The 19803-nt window shown below is 32.6% G+C and overlaps 2 protein-coding genes across 2 annotated transcripts in view; one reads left to right on the forward strand and one right to left on the reverse strand.

Moving 5' to 3' along the window:
* LOC129228055 (leucine-rich repeat neuronal protein 1-like) overlaps positions 1-774 on the reverse strand; it is a 93153-nt gene extending 92379 nt beyond the window's left edge. The window contains exon 1 of the mRNA XM_054862688.1: positions 546-774. The gene's annotated coding sequence lies outside the window, so the exon portion shown is untranslated. The remainder of the gene's footprint in view (positions 1-545) is intronic.
* Positions 1-19803, forward strand: part of LOC129228054 (rab3 GTPase-activating protein catalytic subunit-like) — a 388943-nt gene that overhangs the window by 131739 nt on the left and 237401 nt on the right. The gene's annotated exons all lie outside the window — the stretch shown is intronic.

Raw genomic sequence — 19803 nt, forward strand, 5'->3', positions numbered from 1 at the left:
AAGGTTTTCAATTTGTTTTGGAAAATTGTTTTTTGACCCGTCTCATTCAGTGGCGTAGCCCCAGTTAAAAATTTTCATTTTTTTCACAGAAGATTTTCCTGCTCGTTTGATATAAAAACATCTGAAACCGAGTACAAATAATTTTACAAAGAAATTCAAATTTGACAACATACATTTTTGATCCCTTTTTCTTACAAAAAAAAAACACGTAATTATTTAACAAGTTTGGTGTTACGTCAAAATGCACCAACTGTAGTTCCGAGAAGCAGTAACCTCAAAGCCAATGTGCAGTCTTTTTATTAAGTCCCTTTGTTAAAAGAGAGTGGGGGGTAAAAATGTGTTATAAATCAGAACTTTTAACCTGTTATGAAAATTTAAGCAAAATCGGATTTGAGGGCATGTGTTATTGGGCTTTAATTTATTTTTTTTTTTAACTTTTATATGTAACCCCCTCCGAAATGAAATCTTGGCTACACCACTGGTTTCATTAGATTTGTCAAGAGAAAGCCACTTGGAGTATTTCTATGAAATGAGAAGCCACTTACCTCTTCTCTCAGCTCAGCTCAGCCAGTTAGTCTCAACAAAACTCCAGTGCAAAATTCCTTTGGCAATGTCCATCTCCCGAAACAAGCCGAGTCACATCCCCCAAGCAACCTTGGTGCACAAGAAAACTCTTTTCAAGTCGGCCGACAAAGATGTTTCAAAGCTCTTAATGCCATGCTCTATCCATCACTCCTTCTGGAGAACAACAAAGGGAGCCCGGAGAGGAATCACAGAGGAAGCAAGACGTGCGATCGAGCCGCGTGCTCTTTGGAAACTGAGGAATAATCTTCAGATGAGAGTGAAAAGAAAGGATTTTCTTTTTGCTTTTCCTTCCCCCTCTCGACTCGGAACCGGTTTGGGAGTCCGGTTGGTTTCTTTTTCGGAAGGGTCAGATTCGGAGATTGCTGGCAAGGTAGGGATGGACTTGAGGATTAGGGCTTTTGTTTGATGGCAATGATTGTTTCTTCAGGGATTGAATTCACGGTTGCTCGTTTCGTCTTTCCCGCTTTCCTTGAGAAGTGACCTCCATGTTTTCAATAATCAACGGATAAGTATATGGATTTGCTGCTTGGAGTTGCGAGTTTGGGCTCCGCGAATGAGATCTTTGATGGCTTATTCCGGGTCTTCTTTTGCGATCGTTAGAGGATCTCCCTGTTCCTGTACTGTAAGGACCAAACTTGGGGATATTCCTCGGTCGCCAGTGGCCGGTACAACCAATTCCATTAGTAGCAACTTTTTTCAAGCAGTAGCCACTTTTTTTTAAACTTAAAGTGCTAAACTATGTATTTTTAAAATATATTGAAATAAACATCCATAAACACAGGGCTAGATTAAGGTATGAGCACACAGGGCACGGACCCAGGGCCCTAAGTTTGAGAAGTCTCAAATCTCCAACCTATGTTTTAAAAAAATGTATTAACTTAATATTGCACTCTATAAAAATGAATAAATCAAGAAAAAAATTTCTCCTCAAAAATTGTTTCGCTGATCCCAAAGACAGTCTAATATGAAGTCTAGGCTTTCCATTATATTAATTATACTTATAAAATTAACCTCCTATTGCAACCAGGCAATATTTGACGATATATTATATTGTAATGTACATTTATTATACTTATTACTTCAACTTACATTACTGTTACTTATAGGAGGATGTCAACTTTCACCGGTTATTAACCAGAATATTTGGGCTTTCACCGATGTCTCCGCTATGTGAGTGTCGATACTTGCCTGGTTTAGGTCTTTCATAGTCACATGAGCACACACACGAACGCACATTCCATATACACGATAATATATCGTCGACTGAGTACATCAACTATAAATAACTGCAAATTTAGAAAACATAGAATGTTTGACTTTTCTTGAAAATTTTTGTTCGAAAGATGAAATTAAATCAAGTTTAGAAATGGGACTTTTAAACCAAGACTTCATATTTCCCCAAAATCGTGCGGGAAAAAAACTAAATTTTTTGTGGTTTTTTTCAAAGCAGAATAAAAAAAAGGACTGAATGGGGTCGTTTCCGAAATTTTAAAAGTATTTTTTTCTGAAAGAGCATAGGATCTGACCATTTTTTAAATAATTTGACTAAGTATAATATTAAAAAAAAAAAAAAAACAAAAAAACAAAAATCGTAATCGGTGCGCTTTCATTGTTTACCCTTCTGCCGGTGACATCACAAATGATAAAATGCCATTTTTTACTCACATGTGTTGGCAACGATATGGTTTGTAGCAAGTGCAGAGCGCAATATTTAATTCGCGTCTGATTTATCATAACTTGGAAACGCGGTAGACAGCTTCGCCAAAGTACATCATTTGTGACGTCATGAAGACCACGCCTCATTTTTAAAATTGGACATTTTAAAAAAATTAAGCGTTGGGAAAATGAAACTTTTCTCTCTCTCCGTGTTAGTTTTTTTTTTTTTTTTTGCTAATTCTATCAAGTTCAGTGACTAAAAGTAATACTTTTAACTGGAGGAAACAACCCCGTTGTAACACTCTCTCCATTACATATTGTAGTACAGTCGAGCCCTCACACATAATTTTTACTAAACATTAGTAGGGTCTGACAAATCCCAGGCGTCACGTTTCCAGCGTGACTAAAAATTACTTTGGTGATTAAATCTATCAGAACAAGAATTTTTCAGAAAAAATTTTACACTGAATTTTCTTATAAGCTCTGAGAAAAAAATTTGTCGGGTGCATAAATTTTTTCCTGTTTCCTGAGATAGCGTTTTATATATAGATTTTATAGCGTTTGTCGGCCTCTTAATACACGTATGTAATACGTTTCAGAGCAAATCAAAACATAAAGGATATCTCTTTATTTTGGTGTAAAAGATGTTATTAATTATCGAATGACTCTTGCAAACTTTAAGATTATTAATGATTTTTTTTCTTGGGGGGAGGGGGGGGGGCGATTGACAGATAATTTTTTTAATCGCCATTTTTTTTCATTTCGTCCTTTACAGTATTCACAGTATGCAGGCTGGCATTTTATCATAGCGACTTAGAGGGTAAATTTTCCTTTCTCATTTAAATTTTTGACACCCCAACATGCTTATTTCACGCCTTCAGCGTAGGAAATACTACTTAAGCATTTAGTCATGCGTGCTTTTACGCTTTTAATTTTTATGAATACAAGCATCGCAACGAAAGGGGGGGGGGTCTGTTGGATATTCCGAACATTCCATTGAACAGTTGTGCTTTTTTTTTTTTTAAATAAAATGGCAAAAATTCTGATTGTTAATCTCGAAAAAATATCAAGTATTTTCCCGCCTTGGTTGAAACCTACTAGATGCATTATTTCTGTTTTTGTCTTAGTTAAAAAACTTTCACCCGGTCATTGGCACTTCTTAAGAATTTTTCAACATTCATGAAATTTTTTGAGTATTTTCCCTTATAATCTTTTGCCAGTGTTTACAAATTTAATAGCCATTGTTGACAAATTTTCTTATTGACAAATTTTCTCATTGGTTGCTTGGTTTACCTTCTAACTTTATTGTGTAAACTGTTTTCCGTTCCGCTTCGTGATTTTTGTCGAATGCCTACACATCCATAAGTTCTCTCTTTTCTTTATATTGGAAAACTGATTTCTTATAACCGCAAATTACGCACAGCTGCATTTTCTTTTCTTTTTTTTTTCAATTTTAACGTTGTTATGTGTTTGTGAATTCTTTCAGGAAAGGCTAACTTTTCATTGGTATTCATAAGTTTTTCCTTTAGCAGACGTTGGGGTTTTTCTCCTCGGTCAACATTTTCCCCTTTAACTGGAATATTTTCCTTGATCTTGGGTCATTATAATTGTCCTTGAACCATTATAAATTTTCTATTTTTTCTTTGAAATAATGCCTTAGTAATTGGGAATTTTCCTTTGTTCATTAGAACGAGCATCTTTCTTTGTAGAATTTTTTCCTGAAGCTAAATTTTTACACAGGGATGCAATTTTTCCAACTTTTGTTAAAATTTCCAAGTTTTCTTAAATTTTTAAGAATATACTGCTGTTTTTACTTCCTTTTTTTTTTTTAAAAAAAAAGGAAGTATTGTATTCTCGAAACATTTTTCACTCAAAATGCGGCCTTAATTTCCATTTTGCTCACCCCCGAATTAATGTTGAGTTTTTTTTTTTTTTTTTTTTCAACTCGACCACACGCGGATAAGTGCCTAAGAACGTATAAAAACCAGAAGTATCCATTTTGACATTCCCCAAGTTAATTACAACGACTTTTCTCGTGACGTCCGTATGTGCGTATGTATATATGTGCGGATATACATATGTGCGTATGTATGTCGCATAACTCAAGAACGGTATGTCCTAGAAAGTTGAACTTTGGACGTAGACTCCTAGTGGGGTCTAGTTGTGTACCTCCCCTTTTGGTTGCATTCGGCGTTTCTAAAGGGGTCTTTTGCCCCTTTTTTGGGGGGAAATAATTGCTATTTTCGATGTATACTCAAGTGGTGTTATAATTTGGCGGACACTTGGCGATATATCACCAGTCCTTTGGTCGCCAAGTTTTGTCGCCAAGGTGGCAACAAGTTTGGCGATTTGTTTTAAAATCTGGTTTCAATTTGGCCACTGGTGGTGATATTTAGAGAGTAAACTATTGAATCACATTAAAATTGCCAATAATGGGAAAATTACATTAAAATTGGAGTAAAAGAAAGTCATGCGATGCATATATCAGCTCGTTTAATCAGAATTTTAGTTTTGGTTCCTTTTTTTTTTGTTTTCCATAAATAGAAAAACGCTTCTAACAGGGAAACTTTCGGTAACTTTTCGCTTCCAGCTTTACTTTTTTTTATGTTCAAAGAATATCTGCTCACTATTTCATATTCGTTCTCATACAAAGTAGATCTTTTAATTAATTTTGAAAATAAATGCTAATGATTTCGATTATTTTTTACTTTTCCCTGAATCGCTTCTTTCTTTCTCTTCGTTAAAAGACCATTTACTCATTATGTTCCTAAAAATACTATTTTTAAACATGTAAATCCAAAAAACTTGAAAAATCTTGTTCAAATAAATAATTGGATTTCTTTCGGCGAGCTTTTGATAGACTTTACTTACTTTGTCGGCTCAAACCGTAACTTTTACTCTAGTTAATTCCGAACAGTTTATGCGTAAGTGAAACTAAGAAACCTTCCAATTATAGAAAACTTATTATGCATTTTGTTTTATTTATTTATGTTTCCAAATTCCAAGGTATTCTCTCCTCTTGAGCTGAAAGGCGTGTCTCAAAAAGTTAATCCTTGGTTATGATCATCTTTATAAATATTTGTTTCGCATTCTTTTAATGAGTCTACACTTCTTAGGTCGCAGAAATTTTTGTTTCAATTTTTTTTGCTCACTTTACGAAACATAGTATATCTGTAACTAGATTTTAAGCCTAGTAAATGATCTTTAGGTGTGAAAAGAATGTTTTAGAAAAGCTTGAGATGCTTTCTGCTTTTAGGAGGACAAAATTGGATAGTCAGAAATCTTGAGTTGTAATGTATTTTTTTTTCGGTCTTTTGTTTTTTGAGCTAAATTCCTTTATTTATGTTTGTTATGTAGTTCATACTTTGTTTCATTCTTTGAATTTAATTTGTATCATTTTATTCCATTATCTAATCTCTTTTGTTTTCAAGTTTCCTAAAATGTAACAAAATTTAATGGTTAAAAAAGAAAAAATAAATAAAAGTGAGCTGAGATGGACTCTTCATTTTCAAATGTAGTAAAAAAATATCAAAACAGAAAAAAGAAAGAAACTTATATACTTTTTAATTATTTTTGCAATGTGCAGGATACGTTCCTCGTGCATTTTTCAACCGTCATGGCACGATGTGTCGCTTGATTGAGTGTTTACAGAATTTAAACTGAAATAACATCTATAAAACAGACTTTCTAAAATATTCTTAAATATGTTTATCCTCCTTTCATCTTGGAAGTTCATCAGCACTAGTCACAATTTAATGCGTGAATTACCAACATTTTGATGCACAAAAATTACAAATTGCTGCTGACACTTGTTTTGGTGTTACACGGAACACCTTTTTAAGTGCAAAGAAATGGGAGCTTTTTTTTTTAAGCTTTCCTAGGATGACTTTTCATCCAAAAGCTCACACTTCTTTCCATTGAAAAAGGTGTTCCTTGTTTCACCGAAACACGTGTCTGCAGTAATTTGCAATTTTTGTGCATCAAAACGTTGGTTCTTCATTTAATTTTCAACGACAAAGGTATTTATTCGTTATGATACGACATACGATTCGTTACGATACCACATTCATTACGATAATAGTAACGACAAAGGTATTTATTCGTTAACTAGTCATAATGTTTGCCCCTCGGTCGCTTCGCTTTAAATGAATTGTCAAACGATTTAATGCCAAAAATAACATGAGCTTGTATTGTTGAAGGTATATTGAAACAACAAATATAATTGTTTCATTTAATACAGGTAGATATATACATTCAACATTATCTACTTCAACTTTATGGCCTTACGTTATTCAACAAAAGCATAGCTTCTGCTGGCCAATCTCAAGACTCATTTAATTTCTTTTATTTTTTCTTAACCGTAGACGTAGAGACGACCCGAATTTAAATTTTTGGGAGGACGAAAATTCTCAATTTGCCGAATGGAATTCCAAATTTTGCCGAATGGAACTCTAAATTTTGCCAAATGATGAAACTTTAGCCGAATAACTCCAAATTTTGCGAAATGATGATAATTTTGCCGAATAACTCCAAATTTTGCGAAATGATAATTTTGCCGAATAACTCCAAATTTTGCGAAATGATGATAATTTTGCCGAATGGGGAGGAGGGTCTGGGAGGTCACAATGACCTCCAGTCACTGTGACCTTAAATGTTTTGTGTTTGCTAAGACTGCTAAAAATAACACTGGACTCGCCTATTTCTATTTTGACTGTTTTTACCAGAACTAAAACCTTCATTTGAAATAAAATCTTCTTAATAAAACATGTTTGGATTCTGAATGTGAGTGAAAATAGTAAGAAGTTGTTAAAAACATGATTAAGCAAAGAATGGCAATAAATACTGAAATTCAACATAGAAAATAGTTATTTACCTGGAGCAGTAAATGGGTGAGATTTTTCGTTATAACATAAAATAAACGCAGTTTGGATAATCACATATTTTTTCTTGCTATATTTGTGTTAATAAATCTGGCTGAAATTTTTTTTTATACGTAATGAATATTAATAAAAATAATGAGGAATTTTTATTTCTTTAAATTCTTAACATTCTTAAACGAGCTCAATTTCCAGATCTGGAACGATAATGAAGCAAATGATGTGAGATTTTGATGCAGAAACATGAAAGTTTGAAAGTATTTATTATTCTAATCACAGGGTTATTTAAATTTCATGTGTTCGCATATTTCGAAAACATGCTCCCAAGATACTGACTTAAGAAATCTTTCGAATATTTTATACGCATTTTGCTTTCAAATATGCTTTGAAAATCTCGAAGATTCTGCGGAAGTTCTTACCAAAATATGTATATATATAAAATTGAATTTAAATGGCAAAATATTATTCAACACATTTAACCGCATGTGCAAGCGCGTGTATGAATCAATTTAATTGAATGATCATTAAAAATGTATATATTTTAGTATATTTTGGAATTTTTTTCGAAAACTATTTATTTCATGCTTAGAAATTGACTTTTTTTTACACATTCTTTAGAAATCCACATTCATAACGGAAAATATTGCCTTTTTTGCAGTAAAAACTGAAAGAAAACAGCATAGTGATGCACAAATTGCAAGAGATGTTTTGTTTTATGTAGAAGCTAAGGTATACAAATATGCTTATTGTAAGAATTATTTACCTTTTTCGCAGTAACTAAATGAGAGAAAGAACTACTTAGTAACGCACAAATTGCTTGAAATATTTACCTTTTATGTAGTAACTAAATGAGATAGAACAGCATTATGGCGCACAAATTGTGCAGAAAAGAATTGAAAGAGAACAACGTAGCGACGCACAAATTGAATGAACTATTTACCTTTGTGCAGTAAGTAATAAAAAAGAGAACAGTGTAGTGACGCGCAAATTTTAAGAAATATTTATCTTCGTGAAAGAAAAAAAAATTGTATCTGAATGAGAAAGAGACAAGGGCGGATACGATCGCCCCCTCCTTGGGCCGAGATACAGGAACTTTTTTGAGGTATATTTTCGTGATTAAAGTTCTAAAAACGCAATTTTACATAATATTCGGCGGTGTTAGAAGAAAGGGAGCTCTTCCCGGGATTTTTCCGGAATTGAAGTCTTGAAAACGAAATCGTAGCCCTGCTCTTATTACTTTGGGGATAGGCACCAGAACATTCTATATGATTTTTTGTTCCAAAATCTCCATTTCAGACGATCTTAGATAATATTAGGGACATGTTCAAAGGATCACCCTGGATATTTTTTGAAAGAAACACAGCTATAGAACAGTCTTGATTGCATAAGGGTAAGCGATGGGGTTCAGTTACACTCCGAAAGTTTTTAGAAACTGAAGTTCCAAAGAGTAAAAAACAACAACCCCCACCTTGAACATTTTCTGGATCCGCCCTTGGAAAGAGACCAACGCAGTGATGTGCGAATTGCAAGAACTATTGACCTTTGTGCAGTAACTAAATGATGGAGAAAAACGCAGTGACTCACATATTGCAAGAAATTTTTACCTATATGCAGAAATTAAATGAGACAGAGCAATGTGGTGAACAGGGGGGGGGGGACTTGATGGGAGAGCATTACGATTTCCAAAAAATTTCCTTATTTGGCGAATTTTGTGTGACGATTTGGCATATTTTGAGATATAGCTGCTGCAATGCAATTTTTATGAGCCCGACTATCCCTTTTTATTATGTGTGCATATATTTCTGTACCTCGGAAAGTTATAACCATTGAGAAAGAATAGATAGAGAGAGTGCAACCCTATTATCCCGATACGGCAACAGTGCCATGTGACTTGTGGAGCAATTTCGAGTTGACCGTAACCGCTGAAGAAGTTTTCATTAGCTGAAGCCATGCATGATAACAACCTTTAACTGTAGAAGGGAAAAATTAGATTTATAGTAATAGTGCAGTATTCTAGCATTGTAAACTGTTAGGAAAAAGCCACACCAGGAGGTCCAGTAACTTTTCCCTAGCATAGACGAATGTTTTTTACTTCTAAACAAAGAAAAAATAACATTTATATGCATTCAACGAGTACATATTCCACAATTGCCTATATTTCTTAAATTTTTGTACTTATTTTACCTATAAAAGTTATAAAACATTGTATATCTTGAGTGCAAATAGCATTTTAGTTCCATAAAAACACTTTTTACTTAACCAGTAATTATTTTAACGGGTCTTAAGCATTTTGTGTACATTTGCTTTGTTGGCGAGTATCTTCTCGCCAAGCTCCTGTGAACAGCAGATGCGCAAGAATAAAGATTTGCTATTTTTATGCTTCAATTTAAATACTAGTATGCCTGCGTATGAAATCATTTCAAAACATTGATTACAATACATATGAATCCATAATTGTTCAGTCAATAACAGAACACTTTAAACTATTTGTACATGCCCGTCATTTTAGGGAATAAACATCAAAATACATGAAAAATGCAATTACATTATATTTTAAAATCCGGAAAGAAGTGGGGAGAGGGAATTTGAATGATAGGTCTGTATTTGTATCCGTTATTTATTTATTTATTATTATGCGGTAAAGGAGTTGGAGCAAGAGTTGCTTTGATTTGTAGCCCTGACTTCAAACGCCGTCGCGTCGTCTGAAAAATATTTAATGCCAAAAGAGCGATTGCGTGCCAAAACGCGACAACTTCCCAGCCAAACAAGTCACCTGACCTGGGAAACATTGGGTCCCAAGCTTATTTCACTGAGACATTTGCTGTGGCTCCCTCCATTAGTATTCCTTCTCAATGGTTATAACACTATGTCCATTTGGGAAAAAATGGACCTAGTGTCGTTACCCTCCGAGGTACAGATTTGTATATTCCTTTTTTGTCAATCGGCAACATTTGATGTTCTATTCGGCGAATTGAGAATTTCTTCCCTCCCAGAAATTTAAGTTTTTGGCGGCTCTGGTGGTGACCCAAAAATCGGAACAACGATGTCTTTTTACAGAATCTAAATGAGAGAAAACAACCCAGTGAAACAATAATTGCAAGGTTTAGAAACCAAAAAAAAAAGTGAGAACAACTTAGACCCATAAATTACACTTGTTTCGCGAATTGATAGACACAACGTTAATGAAGCAAAAGAAAAAAAAAAAGCTCTCATTTTCTACATTTAAAAGAACTAACTTTGAAATCCCAATATACGTGCGTGAAATTATTTGCAATTTTTTGTGCTCTGTTAACATTTTTTTTATCAATCTATTTTCTATTCAAAGGTATATTGTTTTATATCTTACTTGTTAGGTGTTAAAAACCCATTTTCAATACGAAAAGGTTTCAGATTCTAAGGCGTAAATAGCAATTGCAATGAAGCTGCATTTTAATTTAAATATCATTTAATTCTGTTTACGGTTCTATTTTAAAAACAATAATCAATTTGTGAATGGGGAACAAGGGACAAGAAATTAAGATTGCTTATAAAAATATTCGATGAATTTCTTTTAGCTGAGGTTTTTTACATTTATAAATCCACGTATAAATTTGAACAAACAAAAAATCTTTTCATATGAATAAAATGTAAGATTTAAAGATAAACTCAACATTTTTAAAAACATTTATTGATGCAGTTATTTGATGAAATTTTACACAATAATGTGTTTAAAGTTTATTAACTTGATTATGTATTGTGACCATTTCGTGCATAAAAACGATCGAAAATGTAATAAAAAATTGCAGAAAAGTAATACTAGAAAAAAAAAATAAAGTTACTTATTGAAATTATTTGATAACATTTTTTCTTATAATCTGCTTTACGTTTATAGATTCTGTGTCAAATTTAGGTTTTCTTTACTAATAATAAAACTGAAAGTCTCTTTGTATGGATATCTCTCTGTCCGGATCTCTCTCTGTCTGTCAGTATCTCTGCGGCGCGCAATGCGCCTATACCGTTCGGGCGATTTTCATGATATTTGGCATTAAGTTAGTTTGTAGCTGGGGGTGTGCACTTCGAAGCGATTTTTCGAAAATTCGATGTGGTTATTTTTCTAATCCAATTTTAAGAACATTTTCCAGAGCAAAATTATCATAAGATGGACGAGTAAATTACGAAATTATCATTACGTGGAACCGTAACATGGGCACAAGCCAATTGGCGAGAAAATCCACTGTACATTATCTGTAAATATACAGGCGAAACAAAAGACCTTTTAATTTTCTATTGCGTGCAAAGCCGTGCGGGTACCACTAGTTAACAAGAAAAGCGATCAATATGTGACAAAAAGTTGGGAAATGAGAATACTTGTCAAGCGAGAAATTGGTGTAAATATTGTACATAAAAAAATTGAGTAAATTTATCAAAATCGCCCATGAAATTCTCAAATTCTGCTCTGAAATTCTATTGTGTAGAAACTGACTTCGGAGATCCGTTTAATAAAACCGCCCAAAAAGAGAGTAATCGCTCTTGGTTTCTGTTTGAACAATTATTTCTTTTTAATGGCTGTCTGCAGTAGTTGAACTTAGGCAAGTAAAGAAACGGAATGTGAGGCTTTTTCAAGGTATAGAGCAAATAACTTCGACTAAAACTAACAATTTTGAGGAAGTGAACAACTCGATGCAGGCAGGTGCAGTCTTCGGGAGGCGTGAAGTATTGCTCAATGTAAGGGTGTATTATTTTTATGTGTGCGTGTGGTAATTAATTTTCATCCGTCTTTTTTTCTTGTTTTTTGAAGAAAAATTTTATTTTTAGAAAAGACTGACTGGATTTAAAAACGTGTTTTATTCGAATAAAGTTAACTGTTATTACTAAAAATCAGTGAAACATATTGATATAATTTCGTAAGATTAGAACTGATTGGTGGATATTAATAATTTTATTTATTATTATTATTTTTTTGATGGTAAAATTGTTTGAGACTCTGTACATAAAATAAAATAAAATAATTTTATAAATAAGTAAATAAAAATACCGATAACTAACTTGAAGGGGAGAGGATGTAAATATTTTTCATTGTGAAAGTTCATTTTGCCTAACACTTTGTTCAACGGTAGAGAAGCGGTTTAACTCCAACGTGCATGCAAATACAATAAGTCCGGATGTATTTTTTGCAAATGGGGTTGTTTCCTTTAGGCAAAAGTACTACTTTTAGTCACTGAAATTGATAGAATGAGTAAAAAAAAATAACATAGACTCAGAAAATACTTTCATTTTCCCAACAGTTTGTTTTAATTATTTTTTTTTTAAATGCCCGATTTTGAAAACAAGGCGTGGTCTTTATGACGTCACAAATGATGCAATTTGGCGCATCTCTCTACCACGTTTTACGTTATGATAATCAAGAAGCGAATTAAATATTGCGCTCTACGCTTGCTATTAACCATATCGTTGCCAATACACGTGAGTAAAGATTCGGATTAAATATTTTTCTCCGTGAATGACAACAGTGAATGGCATTTCATCATTTGTGATGTCACACGTCAGAAACGTAAACAATAAAAGCGCACTGATTTAAGGACTTTTTTAAAAAAATTAAACTTGAACAAATTATTTAAAAAATGGTCATATCCAATATTTTTAAACATGCTCTTTCAGAAAAAAATACTTTTAAAATTTTGGAAATGACCCCATTGTCAAAACACATTTTTTAATGGCAATGTATGTTCACTTTTTAGCGTTATATTTTGAAAATAGTTTCATGCTGAAATAGCAGCTTTTAGTAGATAATAAAAATGTTGGAAATTAAGAATAATTTAAACTATGTTTAAAGTAAAATATTAAAAGTGAACGGAATCTTGAGATAAATTGCTTAAAATCTATGAAAATTGTTAATTCGTCGCCGCTCGAGAAAATTAATCCGTAAGATACATAGATGGATTATCAAGATTATTTGTCTGATTTAGCATAAAAGTCTTCAAAAAAGCTATTTAATTTTTTTTAAACTTAGTTTCTTAGTGCTTAACTTAGTGTTTTACTTATTAATTTTTTCCTGTTAGCGAAATTGCGCAAATAATCAATAAGTAGCTACACAAGCCACCACATGTTCAAAAATTTTCAATTTATTTAATATAGTAGTGGGTTCATTAGGAGTTATAACAATACTTGATTTGTGATGTGGGACGTTGTCCTAAAGAAAAAAGAACAAGGGAAAAAAAAGCTGGGGAGCATTTTTTTCTGAGTATATAACGAAAAATGTTGCTTTGTTATCATTGGTATGTGATCCATTTTATCTCTGTATTACAAAACGTAAGTAAATAAACACCCTCCTAAAATATTGGCACGTGTAACCATGTTAAAGCTTTAGAAGTTTAACTTCCTAAGTTCATTTATTTTTTGACTTTTCTACGTTTATAACATACAGTTAATAGAGAAGGGCTCTTTCAAATCTTAGGAAATTTAATCTTTTTGTTAGCGTACGAACTCTTAAATTACAATTTCCAAAAACAGTACATGGATGGAATGACCTAAAGTGAACAAAACAATTGCATGAAATGCCCTGGAGCAGGGTCTGAACCGTTTTAGGTGCCTACACTTCTTAGTTTGCTGCGAACTGATGTAGGAAAGACAGTTTTACAGAGATAGTAGGTTGAAAGCTCGCAAATGGTTTAACATGGCACTTTGCGTTACGAGATTCTTAGCTAAGTTGTCACATGATTAAGTTTTTCATTTTTTGCGCTTAATTGGGCGACACTTAGGCAAGTTTTTGCGGATATATGACGTCATTTTCTTTTACATTACGTTTCAGTACTTTGTACTGAACGTTGTGTGTAGAAATTTAGTTTTATCTTGCCAAAAAAAAAAAAAAATAAATAAATAAATAAATAAATAAACAAATAAATAAATAAATAAAATAAAATAAAATAATGAAAGTTCAAAACGTACAGACCCTTTATGTGCATGTAAGTCACTCGATTCTGATTTAAATCATTTCTTGATTGTCATGGTTAGGTCAATTCATTATCATTAACTTTGTGAAAGTCACAGCTTTACCTTCTTTATTTTTGATATTCTACTTATTTTTCCGCTTTTTTTTTATGACGTCAATAAATGTCATGTTAAACTGAGCTGTTTCCTTTGCTGCATCTTTTTTTTTTCACTTTTTGTAAATTTTCTTTCTGCTTTTCTTTCTTTCGTTAAAAGAAAAAAAAAATGTATAACTCATTCAGTAACAAATCTCACTGAATATGTTCCTCTAAAATTTTTGTTTGGTAATAAGTTTCGCCGAATATTTTTCGTTAAAATGTTCCTCAAGTAATAAATAATTTAATTAAATATTTTAAGCTGAAATTTTCATTTAGTGATAGATTTAACCTAATATTTTGCTCGAAAATTATCGTTTAGCAGTAGATTTCATTGATATTTTGTCCCAAAATTTTCATTTAGTTTTCACTGAATATATTGCACCAAACTTTTTATCCTCATATGCATAATAGCCAATGATCAAGTAACGCGCGAGTTTCAACATTGAAACTCGCGCCACGGCATGATAATTTGATAATATGTTTAGGTAATGTTTAACATGCAGGGAAAGGCTTTATAGTGACAAGGTTGAATTCGATCCGGTAACTTTACTGTTTTACTGGTAAGACTATATGTCACTTCAGGGGAATGGAGAAACGAAAAAATGGTCAACAACGAACGTTACCTACTGAAGTTTAGGGTCAATCCACTGGAGTTAGGGTTACAATTTCAACTATCAAAATATCACCAAACAGGAAATGACTTCGTTCAAATGTAGAAGCAATTTTCATCCGTCATACCTTGACGGGCGATTTTCTAATTTAGTAATAAGTTTCTCTGAATATTTCTTGTTAAAATTTTCATTTAGCAACAAATAGATTACACTGATTATTTTTATTTGGCGATATACTTCAATGAATACTTTACGCTGAAATTTTCATTCAGTAATCGACTTCACTGAATATTTCGTTTTGTGTCAACATGCATTTTCGGACACGCTCTGTCCACCATTCTCAAAACATGCATATTATATTTTCTCCTACACCTAAATGCCATTCACGTGCCCTTCACGAACCATCGATTTTATTTCGTCCCTGCCCCTTTCTCTCGCCTTATACATAACACAAGACATCTTGACAGGAGGGCATATTTTTAGACTCTCCGAGTGATGCAAATTCCTTTTGCAAGACGATCCATAACAGCGATGATCTCCGACCGGCAAGCTCACGAATCATCCTGACAACCGTAACAAAAGAAAAAAACTCGAATACGTTTCATTTTCGCAGTGACGACCGCAGCGAAAAGACAAAATTGTGGTAAAGACAGCCCGCGAAAGAACACACGCACTCTTCACTTTTTCGTGTGATGTGTCCTTGAAACCCGGAACTGTATTGGAGGGGTAAGCACGCTATCGGCCTCTTCGACTTGGGCACACAATGGAAAAAGAAACTTGGGGCTACTGTGATCCCTCCCTGTTTTGTGCTCTTCTAAGAGCAATGATGCTTACTCTTCGCGTAAACAATGAACTCTTTGAGCAATTATTCATGTTCCTTGTTTTTTTCTTTTCTTTTCTTTTCTTGATACAGTGAAACTGTTCGAACCACCGCCGGTTTTTGTAGGAAAGAATGGGGTACTTTCCAAAAACTTAAAAGTATTTTTTTCTGAAAGAGCAAGTTAAAAAACGTAGGATCTGACCATTTTTTAAATAATTTGCTTAAGTTTAATATTTAAAAAAAAAAAAAAAAAACTTAAATCGGTGCGCTTTTATTGTTTATAATTCTGCCGATGACATCACAAATGATGAAATGCATTCAGTGTGGCCATTCACAGAGCAAATTATTTAGTTCGCATCTTTACTAACGTGTATTGGCAACGATATGGTTGATAGCAAGCGTAGAGCGCAATGTTGTAATTCGCTTCTTGATTATCATAACGTGGAAAGTAGTAGAAAGATGCGCCAAATTGCATCATTTGTGACGTAATAAAGACCACGCCATATTTCAAAACTCAGACATTTTAAAAATTAATTAAAAAATAACGGTTGGGAAAATGAAAGTATTTTCTGGGACCATGTTATTATTTCTGCTTATTCTATCAATTTCAGTGACTAAAAGTAGTACTTTTGACTGAGGAAAACAACCCCATTCGGATCAAGAATTCGTTCGAAATATGCACATTTGTGCAGATATGCATCGTCGGCATTTTCTTGCAATGTTTTTAATACTTCTCAGATTTTTTATTACTTGGAATTTTTTTTTTCCATCATTTAGAGATTATTGAACAACGAATAATGTTTTTCCTTGAAAATAAATGTCATAAAGACAAGCGATAGAAGTGAAACTTTTCATCTTTTCCTTTTTTTTTAAATTCCGAACGATCACTCCGCCTGCACGTTTTCTCTTACGGCACGCTCTTGTTCTTTCTGCGTCTGACATAGGCATATTCTCAACAAAATTGTATATTTTAATGAAGAAAAATACAGTATAAAAAACGAGAAAACTGTACAGTACTCTAAATGCGCTTTTGAAATTGTATTGCCAATAACAATAAAAAATAGTAGCAGTATTTCTAAAGTTTTTTAAAAATAAAAGTTAATATACTAATGTCAAGGATGAACTTAAGCAATGTGAATTACGCTTTAAACTGATGACTTGCCTTGAACTATATGCTTGCTTAATTTAAGCCTTGAAATTAAATTCTTGAACTTATTATTAAAATTAGCTTAAAATTACTATTATGTTTCATTGTTTTCGGCAACAATTAAAAAACAATTACATCATTTCCGTCACACACAAGCTTGCACTCGACGTTAAATCCCGGAGGGATTTAACGTCGAGATTGTGAGAGAGTGAAGCCTTTTCATTTCTTGAAAACAACGATTTTAGGTCCAGTGATATACAGTGGCTCCCAAAAGTGTTCGTACACCTACGACTTTCAATGAAATTGGCCATTATCCATTGGTTAGAATTAATATTTCGGAATAGGTATTTTATTATAAGATCTATGATCTATTTTTAACAAAACTTCATGAAAATTTTTAATAAAACATTAAAACATAATTTTTAAAAAATCAAAAACAAAAAATTGCCGGAAATTTTATTTCACAAAAGTCTTTGTACACTTTGAAAAAATGTCAAAAAATTTGTAAATAATCTAACTTTTTACAAAGTTATTATTTAATAGAATATCAAGCAACATCAACAACAGATTTTAAATGTTTGGGAGTAGATTTCATTGTTTTTTCTTTCTTTTTTTGTGCAATTTCTGAGTAAGTGTTCAGCCGCACTTCGAGTCTTACTGTTTCTAGTTCGCTTTTCGTTTCAATGGTGTATTTTCGTAATCTAGCTACCAGATATCTCCAAATATGTTCCATTAAGTGGAAATCTGGCGATTGGGGAGATATTTCTAAGCTTAAGGACAATTTTTGAGGCACCAAACGCAAACGTGTGCTTCTTGTCGTTATCTTGATAAAAAACAAAGTTGTTTCCGATTACCAAATTTTGGGCTAATAGTTTAAAATTATTTTTAAAAATATTGAATGAACAGCATGATTTATTATTGCATCAAAAAATTCTAAATTTCCAGGTCCTGATGCTGTTATGCACCATCACACAAAAACACCTTCACCGTCCTGATTAACTGATCCAACTAAGTTCTTAAGATTAAATTCCTCATTTTTTCTTCTCTTGACAATTATATAACAATCTACCCAAAATATTAAATTTATTTTCATCTATAAGTAAGACGTTGTTCCAAAACGTTTTGAGCTTATTTATCATTGATTTTACGACGGCAAGCGTAAGCTTACTGTTTTTCGCAGGAATAAGAAATTTTTTGCGGGAAGAGGTCCCCTTTAATCCAGCTAATCAGAGAACTTGGCGAACAATTTTACGTGAAAACTAAATGTAAAATGTTTCATTCAATTCTGCAGAAACTTTTTCAGCACTCAAATGTGTATTTTTCATAATTTTGTAAACTGTGTGACTGATCACGCTTTGTTAACTTTGCCAGTTGACCTTTTCTTACCTTGTTTTCGATCCGGTTCTTGTCTTTAAAGCATTTTATCAAGCACTTCACTATGGAATGGTATAAATTAACTAATTTAGAGATATTTCAAACCAATTTATGGCTATTGTGAGGGGAAAAAATCAAATTTCGAATCATGTTTGTTGTTTTCTACGCATACTTGCCATTTTAAAATAATAAGCAGAATATTAGGGAATAAATAAACAAAAAATTAAAGGCAAATGACTTTACAGTGTCATTACAATGCAAAAACAATAAAAAACCACATATGATAATTTAAATCATGAATTTATTTGAAAATATTTCAGTGTACGATGACTTTTGTGGCGCATTTTTTCTAAGTCTCTTCGTTTTTTGATAAATTTCAAAAATAAAATCCGGCAATATTTTGGAAAAAACTGCTGGGTTTTATTCAGAATGGCATAGGAATGATGTGAAAAAAAATTGAACTTCATATTCGAATTCAGTTTTGCGTTATTTTGGTTTTACTACAAAATTTCAAGGTGTACGAACACTTTTTGGAGCCACTGTATGTTAAAGTAAAGTACTGGAAGAAATCGGATTTACTCGACGTTAAATCTCGGTTATCACAAATTTGCCATTCATTAGCTTATTTCAAAAATCTTGCTAAAATTAATTAAACATTTTAAATGTGTTAATAAATATGAGATGGCAACAGATAAAATTTAGAAATCACAAAGCTTTCTCTGACTTAGTTTTTAGTCATCGGTAAATGTTGAGTTTTGCGTCTAAATTATTAATGGATTCGGTGTCTGATTTTTCTGTCCCTTTTCAGGGCCAAATTTTTAACTTCAGAAGAGCGTACTAGAATTGCAGTTTCACTTCTATTACAAAGCCAAACCCTCAACCTAAATAAAAATGTATAATACTAAGCTGTTTAAGCCTAACGTAAAATATCCGCAAAAGACGGACGTCTGTTCTCATATTCCAATCATTTTTTAAGTACACAAAGTATTTTACGTTTATGTTAAATAAATATTTCCAAACCAATAAATATTGAGGTGTCATTTTTCTCTGTACATTATAAAGATTATCAGTTATTCATATCCGTATTTTCATATAATATGTCACGAAATCGCTGAGAAAATATTCTAATCGCATGGGACTCAGCCTAAATATAAACAAGCAACACGAAATCTTAAAACAGAAAGCCCAAACAGCTAAGTCTGCGTGCAAGCGCAGTTGAAATGGCAAATTTGTGATAACCAGAATTTAACATGTAGTCAAGCTTGCGGTTCAGAATTTCAAAATCCTCGCACAAGATGTTTCACTTCAAAAAGTTCACTGTCAGCTCTCGGTTTAACGTTTTCATGATAACTTTCAAGTAAGAGTTGTGATAAATTCTGTATTTTTATTGAATGAAGGGTCTAGTGGCTGTGAATTCCTGGAACAATCAGAAAAATTTTTGTAACCCTGAAAAATTAGATAATTTTGTAAAAATGAAAAAAAAATTCTTGGAATCAGGAACTTGGAATAATGTTGTAATTCAAAAAAGTTTGTCATCTTTCATTTTAACGTTTCAATGGTGACTGTGAAGTAACGTCGTTGCAATAAATTCTCTATTTTTATTAAAGATTCTTTAGGGGTCTAGCAATCCTTAATTCCTGAAATTATTAGGAAAATACAGCAAATCAGG

Source organism: Uloborus diversus, chromosome 8 (genome assembly GCF_026930045.1).
Source record: "Uloborus diversus isolate 005 chromosome 8, Udiv.v.3.1, whole genome shotgun sequence".
NCBI classification, from domain to species: Eukaryota; Metazoa; Arthropoda; class Arachnida; order Araneae; family Uloboridae; genus Uloborus; species Uloborus diversus.